Raw genomic sequence first — 12,685 nt, 5'->3', positions numbered from 1 at the left:
TCGGTCAAAGATCTTTACATGTATGGCCAGCTTAAACCAATCCCTAGCAACCAAATGACCCTAGCAACCATGCATTAATTTGAATAAGAATAGGAGAGAGCCCAAATAGAAAGATGAGTATTGTAAAGTAACAATAAATGTGTAGCTTTACAGAGCATTTGTTTTTTTTTTTTTAGATGGGGTCAGTGACCCCCATTTGAAAGCTGGAAAGAGTCAGAAGAAAAAGGCAAATAGTTATTCTTTCTTATCTTCATCTTTCTCTTAAGGCCCTCTTCTATTCTTATTCCAGTCTCTTATTTAAATCAATTCATGGTTGCTAGGGTTATTTGAACCCTGTGTTGTACTCCTTGATAACAAGATTCTGGGTTTTGCAACAGCAACTTATTTATTAAAATACAGTCCAGGAAAGAAGCATGGCTCACTGACAGCTCAGTCTCTGCTTCTGAAGCTGGTCCCATCTATGTGCTTCTTTTTCTATGACAAACTTTATTAACATCAACAACTATCAACTCCAACCCTAGGAACCAGATTTCTGAAACTGCAAACAGGAGAACTTCTGAAGAAAAAGCTGAATAACTAAAAAAACACAAATGATAAAAAAGGAAAACCAATTGCAAATTGTCTCAGAATATCACTTTCTATGTCATACTTAAAGTTAAATTATAGGTGAGTAACCCCTTTTTTAAGATGGTTCTGCTTTCTAAAAGTAGTTATTTATGGGTTATTATTCAGAGTATGCACCTATACTTACAACCCTGTTTGCTATATAGTATGAAGTATGAGTCTAAAGTAAATCAGCCTAAAGGAGATTTAGGTGCTTTGGTTTTGTGTTATTTTACCTTTTGTATTGTTTATAGGGTAGGCACTTACTTGTTTGTAGAGAAGGCAGTAGTAGTAAAAAAAAAACAACTTTATTAAAGTACAAGTGTGGATTACAGCCTTGCGCGTTTCATGTTCTCACAACAAGTAGGGGCAGATTTATCATGGGTCGAATTTGAAAAACTAAGAAATTCTAATTGTTTTATTTTTTGTCCGAATAGGTCCGTTTTTGATCTTATTAGAAAGTATGAATCCTAGTAATAGCGTATTTAAATCGTACAATTCAAAGTTTTTCCCAAAAAAAACCTTCAATTTTTCACCAATTGACTCCAAATGGGTTCTAGGAGGTCCCCCATAGGCTAAAACAGCAATTCAGCAGATTTTAGATGGTGAATGGACGAAGTCGAATTTTTAAACAGACCATACATGATAAATTTCGAATTCGGGTTTTCAAATTTAAATCGAATTTGGATTATTCCCTAGTAGAAGTACACAAAAAATTAGCTCGAAATTGGTTTTTTTTTTATTTGAGTTTTATTTGCTCAGAGCCTATGATTAAGTGTTGTGAGAACACAAAACGCTTAAGGCTGTAATCCACACTTGTACTGATTCTTTGAGTGCCTACCCTACAAACAATACGGTGATGTCCGCTCCCTTATGCTGAAGGCTTGGGGCAAAGCACCTGAGCCTCCTTTTTTAAGTGGTGAGTCTCTTTGAAAAGAAGAAGCCTGTCAGGGGAGAGCTGATTGTTAGTAGAAGTACAGGAGACAGCAGGCTACATAAAGATCTGTTTCACTGCTCCACACATTCAGTACAAAGGGCGGGGGAAGTCTTTGCAAGCGGAGGAGGGAGGGGGGTGTAAGGGAGGTGCTGAGCAGCTGTCAATCTGGTAACATAAAAAGCAGGTTTAAATGCAACCAATCAGGAAGCCACATGCATGACTGCCATTTTATTCACTCAATGGGGTTCCTACTCACTTTAATTCAAGTGTGCACCATGCTGCAAATAAAATCCATCCATGCATAAATAGTGACCAACTTTATGATATGCTTCTTGTTGGAGGGCTGGATAATAGTAAAAAGATGTAGTCACGTAGTAGCCCTAGGGCAGGTTGGGGCCATAAAATCCTCTGGAGGGCAACAGAAAGCCTTCTGGTCTCTTCATGGACAAAACTGACTTAAAACAGGTGGTGTCTTCAAACTAGGGAGCCCTAATATGTTACTGGAAGCATTAGGACTGATATGGTAAGTATGAAGTATACTTAAAGGAATAGTTCAGTATGAAAATAAAAACTGTGTAAATAGGTTGTGCAAAATAAAAAATGGAGTGACTGGATGTCTAACATAATAGCCAGAACACTACTTCCTGCTTTTCAGCTCTCTAACTCTGAGCTAATCAGTGACTTGAAGGGGGCCACATGGGACATATCTGTTCAGTGAGTTTGCAATTGATCCTCAGCATTCAGCTCAGATTCAAAAGCAACAGATATGACCCATGTGGCCCCCCCCCTCAAGTCTCTGATTGGTTACTGCCTGGTAACCAGGGTAACCAGTCAGTGTAAACCAAGAGAGCTGAAAAGCAGGAAGTTAGGCTATGCTCTGTTATGTTAGTCATCCAGTCACTCCAGTCTTTATACATTACATTTTGGCTAACTAACTATATTAGAAACATTTTTTTTATCTTGCACAGCCTATCTATTTACCCACTTTTTATTTTTACACTGAACAATTCCTTTAAAGTGGTTGCTCACCTTCCAAACACTTTTTTCAGTTCAATTGTTTTCAGATTATTTCCCAGAAATAACAACTTTTTTCAATTATTTACAATTAAATACCATTTTTCCAAAATCCAAGTTTGAAGTTAAATGTTCCTGTCTCTGATGTTTGAGTCTGGCAGTTCAGTAATTCAGGTGCAGACTCTGAACTGTTACAATTTGTTACATGTAGTTGAAACATTTTCAGCAGCATCTCTGAATTATTGGCAACTATTGTATCAATTCTAACAGCTGCCTATAATGAAACTCACGAGATTCTGCTCAGCAGGGAGAAACATAAGACATATATCAACTAAATGTATCAATTTAGAACAGTTTACAGGGTTGGTGACCCCCCTTCCCAGAGCTGCTTTAGGGGGTTAAAAAGTACACTTACAGGTGTAATAAATAATATAATGTATAGGCATGCGCCGAATCCACTATTTTAGATTCGGCCGAACCGAATCCGAACCCTGATTTGCATATGCAAATTAGGGGTGGAAAGGGGAAAACATTTTTACTTCCTTGTTTTGTGACAAAAAGTTGCCTGATTTCCCTCCCCATTCCTAGTTTGCATATGCAAATTAGGATTTGGTTCGGCCAGGCAGAAGGATTCATCCGAATCCTGCTGAAAAAGGCAGAATCCCGAACCGAATCCTGGATTCGGTGCATCCCTTATAATGTATGATAAATAATATAATTTATTATTTTTATACAGACATACTTGATTCCACAGATTAAAAGGAAACTATGATAGTCTGGTGACTGGGATCTGTTTATATTTAATGTATTTTTATATTCCACATTAAAAATACAATAGAATAACCATTTAAATTTCAGTCTTGTAAAACAGTAGCAGTAGTAACGGTCTTGTCGGAGGAACAGGAGTCCACTCAAGCCTCATCATGTTTGCAAATGAACCTCGCAATTAAGAGAGGCCCCAAAGAGATCAGGTTTAAACACTCCAGCTCATTCTAGGTGGCCCCTTCATACCTCCTCATATTCTTATTTTCTTTAACCATATAGCTTGTGGGAACTGGAGAGGACACCAAAGCTGGTCGCCATAGAAGAGCCATGGCAGATTTGTTTGCCTGATGTGATATTTGCTGTTGAAATTTATTACAGTGCTCCTTTTTTTTTTTTTCTTATTTATAAATCAACAAAAAGTGATGATACGTGCCAGTATGGAAATGGACGACACCTAGACCTGCTGTGCTTGTGAATATGTACTGGAACAGACCGAAGGCGTCAAGCACTTGGAGTACTTGTAGAATGGATATTCATGACACACGTGTTCCCAAGAGCTTGGCATGATGTTGGACTACTGTTCACCTATGAAAAGAAGAGAAATAAAGACATCCCTTTATAAGCTGTTCTGCAATTCAGTTCATCTTTTGGCTAATGTCACACTACGGGGCAGATTTATCAAGGGTCAATTAGAATTCTCGAGGTTAAAAATTCACACATTAGAATTTTAATGCCCCTATTCAAATGTAAATTAAAATTTGAGATTTATCACACCTCGACAATGAGTCCTAATTAGAATATTCGCCACCTAAAAACCTGCCGAGTTCATGTACAATTCAATGGCCGGAGGTCGGTTGAGGCATTTGGAGATGTTAATTATGGGGTGCCGTTTGTCCCAAATACATTCTGTATACAAAACTATCTCTAATACACAGAATTAATGTGTCTCATGGTATATAAGTATTTGTGACCATATACAGATAAAAATATACAAAAAACTTATTTCTATTTAAGAATGAGAACAAAATCTGGTTAGTGCACAAAAGGATGCCATTATATTACCAACTCCATTCTGTACATTTTAACAAGCAATCTGTCTCACAAATGTTAGACACATTTATGTGTAGAGTTACATAAATGTGTCCGTTACATGGATGTTATACATTTGTATATTTGTATATTTTTTTATCTGTGTATGGTCACAAAAACTTATATACCATGAGACACATTAATTCTGTGTATTAGGGATAGTTTTGTATACAGAATGTATTTGGGACAAACGGCACCCCATACAAATCTAGTCCCATGTGTGTTGGATCATGTTGGCTTCCCTGCACTTGAACCCCACTGCTACACTCACTGACTGGCATCAAGCAAATCCGTTCCCCAGGGCTCAGGACAGGGTCCCCCATTATTGGTCTCATTATAGCAGAATACCAAGTGGCAAGTAAGTTAATTAAGCAACACCATATCTTTGTCTAGAATAGGACTACTGTCTGTATTCAGTAAACAACTAGAAATAACAGTGTAATTTATTATAAACCTCACCAATTCAAACTTTTGCTGCAAGCCCTTATTCCTATAGGCAACGGCACAACATTCAGACTGTCATACTAATGAGACCTGTCAGAGAGTGTGACACGGGCGGGAGGAGGGTAAGGTATATAAAGGATGGGCACAGGGATAAGAGTTTATTAAGGGGTAAGAGGACTGGCCCATCTGCTTGAAGTAATCCACCAGGCCACTGGAATATAGGGAAATCTCCTCATCTACTAACCCCCATCGACTTTAGTTTCTATAAACTCATTCCAAGATTCAGATGCCAATAATTCCAAATTATTAAAAGTGTTAATTCATCCCTAATATCTAACCCTTGTCTTGACCCCTCTGCGTAACCTTGCTTTATTGGCTGAGCTCTTTTACTACCCTGGGGTGAATCCCATCCAGTCCTGCTCCTTTGTTCCCTTTCACATGTTCTACAGCCATCACAAGTAAAAAAAGACTCATAGACTCATATTTTTTATTTTTATTAAACATTTATATAATTCACATTATTTTTATAGGGAAAAAGGAAAGGCACATTGGAACTGTGGGGGGGGGCAAGGGGTCTTTAGCCCCCCGTTTTCAGAAATTGATGCACACAGGTGGGGAGTCAGGGAGGCAAGAAAAGTTTTGTACAGAATCTTCTCCCTCACAGCCCCCCACCCAAAATCTTCCCCAGCTCCTTCAGAATTTCTTTTAGGTCCAGCATTTCTTATTGGAATGCTCCTTTTGCAGGATGTTGGTCCAAGCCGCTGGTTCCGAGCTGAGGAATCTGCAATGAAAATCAGCATCCAGTTAGTACTTGTTTAATGGGACACTATTGCCCGGGCGGAGCATTCCCACCACATGCACCGTACAGCACCACGTGAGCCTGAGCCTGATAAGAGACCCTCCCAAAGAGAAGTTCTTATGGCCTGTGCCGTGAATAAATGTCACTCACCTGTCCATGAAGACCGGTAAGGTCACAGTGCTGGTCAGCTGATCCAGAGAAAGGGTTGGCACAGTAGAAATGTAGTTTCACTCTATACTGTGCTGGGACTCCATGTTGGATTATCCTTTCTTTCTCTGGATGATGTGCACTTGGAATGATTGGATCTCACAGTGATGTTCTGTTGTGGATCCAGTTTGTGATACCGTTAGCTCTGCAGGTTTTGATCCATTCAGCTTCAGTTGAGTAGAGCAAGAAGGAGGCTGAAGGATAGTTGCACTATAGCAATAGGGGTGCATATATGTACACCACATAACATGAGAGGTGCAGTATCAGCTCACACTCAATGAGGAGCCACTGTAAAGTCACATTACTGTGTGTAGAGGCCACACTGGGGCCTTTGCCTGGACCTTACTGCATTTAGTATTTCTCTCTTTGTCTCTCTTTTGTCTCTTTGTTACACTCCGTGAGTAACATTGAGCCTCTTTGGGGAATGGGGTTATCTCTCCCCTCTCCTCAATACCTTATGTATCAATCAATAAACTCCAAATTCATTAGAAAATTGTCTAGCAAACAGATTAGGGTTAATTCATGCCCAATTCATCAATTAACTAGAATCCATAGGTCTAAAGTGCAGTGCAATAAATGTTAATATAATTCCAATCCCCAAATAATTTATAGTAGGTTAAAACTGAGGAATTATGTGACCAACAATAAATTAGGATATATTATGGAACCAATGCGCTCAAAATCATACGAAAGTAGTGGGAAAAGGAAATAAATAATGGTGGAGTAATTTACCTTATCTCGTAATTTACATATCCTAATGTCCTATCCTAATGTTTAACAAGTGAGTAATCCAGTAGCAGCTCTGTACCTGGGTAAGTAATGGTAAACATTGGATTCAATTAGCTTGGGGTCGGTTCCTGCATGACCATTGGAATCAGCACTGGAATAAGGCACTGAACATGGGGGGTGGAAATTGCATTCATTTGCTCTGGAGGCTTTTCCTAATGAGTCTAAATACAGTCACACCCGCTGTCTAGGTTCATTCACCAGCATAACCCTTAAATAAGGGGTGTACCAAATCCACAAATATCAAATTCATCACAAAAGGTTTAGGCAAAAAAAAGACACATGCCTTTAACAGATAAGTAAACCTTTAAAATAAGTGAATTTAAAATAGATGAGGTTGTTATTCTAAGCAGTTTTGTAAATTACATGTATTGTTTATTTTCTTTTGATGCCAAGATATTAAGGGATACATGTACTGTTAATATGAATGAATTTTGTTACAACAGCACCACCTACTGGTCAGTTTTAGACCAGTCTGACCACCAAGTTGTCAGGAGAAAGAAAGAGGCTGCTCTGATGTTCTTCTGCTTAGGAAAGATGCGAGAAAGGTTTCTAATTTTATAGCTAAGCAGAAGAACATCAGGAATGTGACTGACAGTGTTGCTTCACAGAATGGATATGTTATCTGTTTTGTGAAACTGAGCTTTCATTTTGTGGAAAGAATGAATCCTGTACTATAAAATCTCGCTTTCTGTCACAATTAGTGTTGCCACCCGGCCGGTATTTTACTGGCCTAGCCGGGAAAACACCAGCCAAGGCCGGGGCCGGTATTACAAATTTACCGGCAATGTAGCTGCCGGTAAATTTGTAATACACTTAAAAAAGGCCCGTGGCCTGCTCAAAACTCACCTTTTTTCCTGGGCTTCTTGCCAAATGCGTGTGTTTGGCTCCGCCCCCTTGACGTCACGACCCGGCCAGCCAATAGCGTGTCACTGCCCCGCCCTCTTTAGCAGACCACCCCGCCCTTTTAACCTTTCCCCCTCCATCGTGCTGCACACCCCGCCGCCATCCCATGCAGTCAATTCAGTCCAGGAAAAAAAGCAAAAACAGCGGAGCACCGAGGAGGCCAGTAAAAATATAAGAAAATCAAAGTTTTATTTAGTATACATATAAAAGCAGATTACAGCAGCAAAATATGGTAGCCAGGGTTCATATTTTGCTGCTGTAATCAGCTTTTATATGTATACTAAATACAATTTTGATTTTTTATATTTTTACTGGCCTCTTCGTTGCTCCGCTGTTCTTGCTTTTTTACTAAAAGGAAAAAGGAAACTTGCTCAGACGCATCTACTATTTACTGTAGAACTGGATGGAAAAGCATCACTAGGGCGACAGAAGTGGTTTTGCCTACAACAGCTCATCTCATAATTTCAACCAATAGTCCCAGCAACATATTGATGTTGCTTCCAATGGATTTAGATCAGGTGCTTATTTTCAAATTCCTTGATTCCAAAGACAGAACATAAGCTGCTGCGGGCTAGCTGTCCATATGGGGATTAGTAACAGCCAGTTGTAGCCCTTATTTAGCATCTTATGGGGCATTATTTACACTGGCTCCCAAAGACTTTTCACATTTATATGTGGCTCACATATATAAAGGGTCAGTGACTTTTGGTTAAGCTAACCATACATGAGCTAATAAAAGCTTGGCTCCCTCCAGACTCCAGCTTTTCATCTTGTGTAGTGGACGCACTGGAGTTCCAGCCCCAATATATGGCCAAGAAAAACTATAGACAGGCAGGTTTGAAAACCCCCTTTTTTGGTCTCCACACGCACCCATTATGATCTGATCATTGGCTAAACAATCAGATCATCCCAATTTGTGTGACCATATTTGTGGCCAACAGGGTGAAGTTTCACTTTGGCAACCTTGTCAAACAAACAAGCAGATCCTACCATGTATCGCCAGCTTTAGAAGCAAGTCATATAACAGTCTTACCAGACAAGCTGCAGCCACTGCATGGCAAACCATTCTGGTCTCAATATCAAACCCTAAGAGAACAAAATGTTAGATGCATTTTAGGGTTCCATCCTGTATGTAATATCGGGTCTCAGCGGTTAAGTGCTTTGGACAGGATACTTGCTGCTGCAATAGCATATGCCTCCAGTGTAGAAAATATGCAAGTAAATAAAAAATGCTGCATTAGCTTCTATTGTTCATTTAAGCCTTAGTATATAAATATTACTGCCCTCGCTAAAAGTCTCAGAAACTGTTGCCAACATATGTGTTTTTAAGGTAGCACTATTTTAATTCCATGGTACATTTATAGATCACACAATGCCCAGGGGCCCCATACATAACAACAACTGCAAACATCTTGTACACTGTATAACTGGCCCATTACCTGGAAAACATTGGATGGCACTACTGTTGCAATTAGCTGAATCCATGAAATGATAAATACTTTATCACTTGATGCAATTTGGCGCAAATCATTTTATCATTTATCATCATTTATCATTATTTTATTATACATGCAATAATCCACACTTTTACAATTCATATGAAGCCTCAACAAAAGGTTTAGCTGAATATCATGCCTAAATTGGTCCCTGGACCTTTCCCATTGACTTATACATGAATTTGGGTGGTTTTAGTTGCTGAATGGCATGAATTCCCAAGATAAAGGTTTGATAAATCTTAAATTTCAATTTCGAATCGAGTTTGGATTATTTCCAATTCGAATTTGTGAGTTTTGACCAAAAAGGCGATTTGAAAATTAGAATTTCATATTCAACCCTTAATAAATCTGCCCCTTAGTATTGACAGCAAAAACTGTCAGACAATAGGGAAATGACAGTGCAGACTGGTAAGTATATTCTGAATAATGCCTCGGGCTGCTGTAAGATGCCATAGACCAGGGCTGTCCAACTGGAGGGCTGTGTGCCTCCAAAGAATTTTATGGCCCCAGTCTGCTATAAGGCTATATACTTCACTGTATGACATCATCATTTTAATTTAATCTGGCCCTTGAACATTCTTTATGAGAAATACTCGACTCTCTACATGTAATCTAACTGCTTTAGTCAATTTTTACTGGGCCTGCGGAGCATTAAAGGTTTGAGCAAAACCCACCGAAAAAAACTCGAACATCATGCGGGATATTAACATATTCAAATGGTTTAGGGGACCTCTGCCATTGACTTTAACATGACCGTCACATTCAATTGAATATTTCCAGGATCAGGGTATAATACATTTTCGAAAAATTCAAGTTTTTTTAATCAGAAAAATCGATTTTTGACCAAAAAATAACAGCAAAAACTCAATTTTTTGGCGGAAAACACAACTCGACCTTTGACAATGAACCTAATTGTTATTGGGAATTTTTATTACTCATCTCGCTATTGAGGCCCTCTCCTATTCATATTCCAGTCTCTTATTTAAATAAATGCATGGTTGCTAGGGTAATAAGCAACAAGACTGCTGAAACTGGAGAGTTGCTTAATAACTCAAAAACCACAACTAATAAAAAATGAAAACCCATTGCAAATTTATCTCAGAATATCACTCTCTGCATCATACTCTTTCCACTGAAAATATGAATTATCTGCTATATTAATCCACCAAGGATTTTGTGAAATGTGCTGTTTAAATGGTATTGTCTGCAATTTATATGTTTAATACATGTGAAGGACATATCCCTACTTTCAAGTTTAGGACAGAAATTAAAGGAATGCTTAAAATGGAAACAAATTCATTATTTGTGGGAGAAACCTGGACCGGCACCAAAACAAACCTATCAACAGGCCCGGATTTGTGCAAGGCCCGGGCCTAAGGCGGCAGAATTTAAGGGGCGGCATGGCGCCAAACTGCATCAGAATCAGCTACTAGCCCCAGAGACGCACGTCAGTCTCCAGTGCTGTTCCCAACTTTTAAGACTTGGGCGTACGCGCCTATGAGTGCACGCAAAGGAAGGGGACGGCGCCTGGCAGGGGGAAGGGGAGGAGACAGCGATGGGGCAGCAGAAAGGGGACAGAATCAGAGGGTAAGGGGGTTAACAGCAGAGCTGGCCTAGGGATGGCCAGTTTGTAAATCCGGCCCTGCCTATCAACACAAAATACACAAGAAGCCAATGTAGAGAACTGTTCTAATCTTGGCTGGTACATGGGGCATCAGTATATTTCTCATTTTCCCTCTCTCTATCTGTGATCATTTCTGTTTTGTGTTTTGGAATACTTTAGCGGCTTATTCAGCAGCTCTTCAGTTTGGAGCTTTACCACCTGTTTGATTGCTAGGATCAAATTTACCCTAGAAACTAGGCATAGTTTCGAATGAGAGACTGTAATATAAATTGGAGATGGCCTGAATAGAAAGTAAGTCAGTAATTATATTGTAACAAACAATATAAGTGGCCCCCATTTAAAAGCTGGAAAGAGGCAAAAGAAGACAGCAAATAATTGAAAGCATATTAAAAAAAATGGAAAAGTTGCTGAGATAAAATTTCTTGTGGTGAAATAACAAATGCCCAGTAAGCACTTGCCGTCTGCAGCACACACCTTGCCAACAACACAGAGGAAAGGGCATCTAACACCATAAAGATGTCTTAGTTGTTAAGTCCTTGTATATGTACTTATAGACTTATACTGGAATATGGTTTGTAGGAATTAACAGTTTGTGCGTTTGTATAAAAATTGAGACAAACATTCGCTTTAAGGGGCTTCATACAGATGCTGACTCGCCTGATATTAAAGAATTCTTTAAGGGTCTAAATGTTTCCGATATTCAGATTATTGTGGGGAATATGGAGAAGCCTATATTGTATTTGTGTTGGATAACGATGAAAAAGTCTGGCAGCTGTATAAAGAATAAAAGAATTGTCCTTTCACTGAGTAACAAGACAGAAATGCTCTGCGCATTTGAGGTCTATAGAAGAAAGGTGGAAAGAACTCTGGAGGCTGCAAAGCAACAAAGCACAAAAAAAGTAGAAATGTTTTTAGCTTAAACTGACAGTTTGTATGTATATTTAACCTGTATTTCCCAGGACATGAAGGAAGCAGCTATCATCGATTAGTTTAAATCTTTAACTGTAGAACAGATAATATTTTGTAAAGACCGCAATGGTTTAAAAACTGGCAATGGTTTTGTCAAGTTTACCAATGCAGCACATGCAAGTGAAGCCGTCAGATTTAACCAATGCCTGTTGGGTAATAAATGTTTGGGTGTAATATGTGATTGTTACAATACATCAGCAACCATTATATACTGTATATACCTATTGAACCTGCTTGCTAAAGTTAAAAAAGTGACATACGGGATCTCTTAGAGGTTCCTCAGTTAGAAGACTTTAACATTTCAATTCTAAAGAGCTCTGCAAAAGGAGAGGGATTTGTAAAGTTGAAGAACGAGTCCCAGTATCAGATGGCTTTATTGGCTTATGGGAAACACTTACATGATTATCGCATTTCCATTCTTCCTATTTCCAAAAAAGTCATGTTGGACATAGCTGTCACATATACGGTTACTTTACTCTCAAAAGACATGTCTGCCGTCCCATGTCCACAGCGGTGCATTCATATGAAAGACTTGTTTCCTGCAGCCACAAAGAAACACATTCAGGAGTTCTTTCATGGATTTCCTATTGAAGAATATGCTATAACTTTAAAATATGAAAAGAACGGTTACTTTTCTGAAGAAGCTCTGGTCAGATTTCCTTCTGAAAAAGTGGGAACAAGAAGTGGGAAAAGAAGTTCTATTGAACAGTATCACAGAGGACCAGATAAAAGCCTTTGGGCAGATTCCCTAAAGGGCGAAAGTGACTTTCTCACGAAAATTAACCAGCGTGATGTCATTTTGAAACTTCGCCAATTTCCTAACGGGCACAGGCGTCACTTTGCTAGCGAAGGAGATAGACGCTAGCGTTGCTTTGCACTCTAACGGCAGGTGAATCTTTGTTCTGGCCAACGGACGTAACTCCGCAAATTCACTAAGATGCGGATTTTACTGAACGTTACCTCATTCACCAGACTTGTCTTCACCAGGTCAGACCAGGCGAAGTGCAATGGAGTGCATAGGACTTGCTAATTTTTTAGTGCAAAAG

The 12,685-nt window shown here is 39.1% G+C and overlaps 1 long non-coding RNA gene and 1 pseudogene across 1 annotated transcript; both read left to right on the top strand.

Moving 5' to 3' along the window:
• Positions 1–604: 604 nt before the first annotated feature.
• LOC108719334 lies at positions 605–3,941 on the top strand. The gene is made up of 2 exons (XR_001936209.2): positions 605–666; positions 3,740–3,941. It is a non-coding gene; the product is annotated as an uncharacterized LOC108719334 (long non-coding RNA).
• A 6,602-nt stretch (positions 3,942–10,543) lies between these two features.
• Positions 10,544–12,661, top strand: LOC121394505 (annotated as a pseudogene).
• Positions 12,662–12,685: the final 24 nt, after the last annotated feature.

Source organism: Xenopus laevis, chromosome 6L (assembly GCF_017654675.1).
Source record: "Xenopus laevis strain J_2021 chromosome 6L, Xenopus_laevis_v10.1, whole genome shotgun sequence".
NCBI classification, from domain to species: Eukaryota; Metazoa; Chordata; class Amphibia; order Anura; family Pipidae; genus Xenopus; species Xenopus laevis.
The sequence above is the reverse complement of the archived record's forward strand: the minus strand, read 5'-3'. Positions and strand labels throughout refer to the sequence as shown.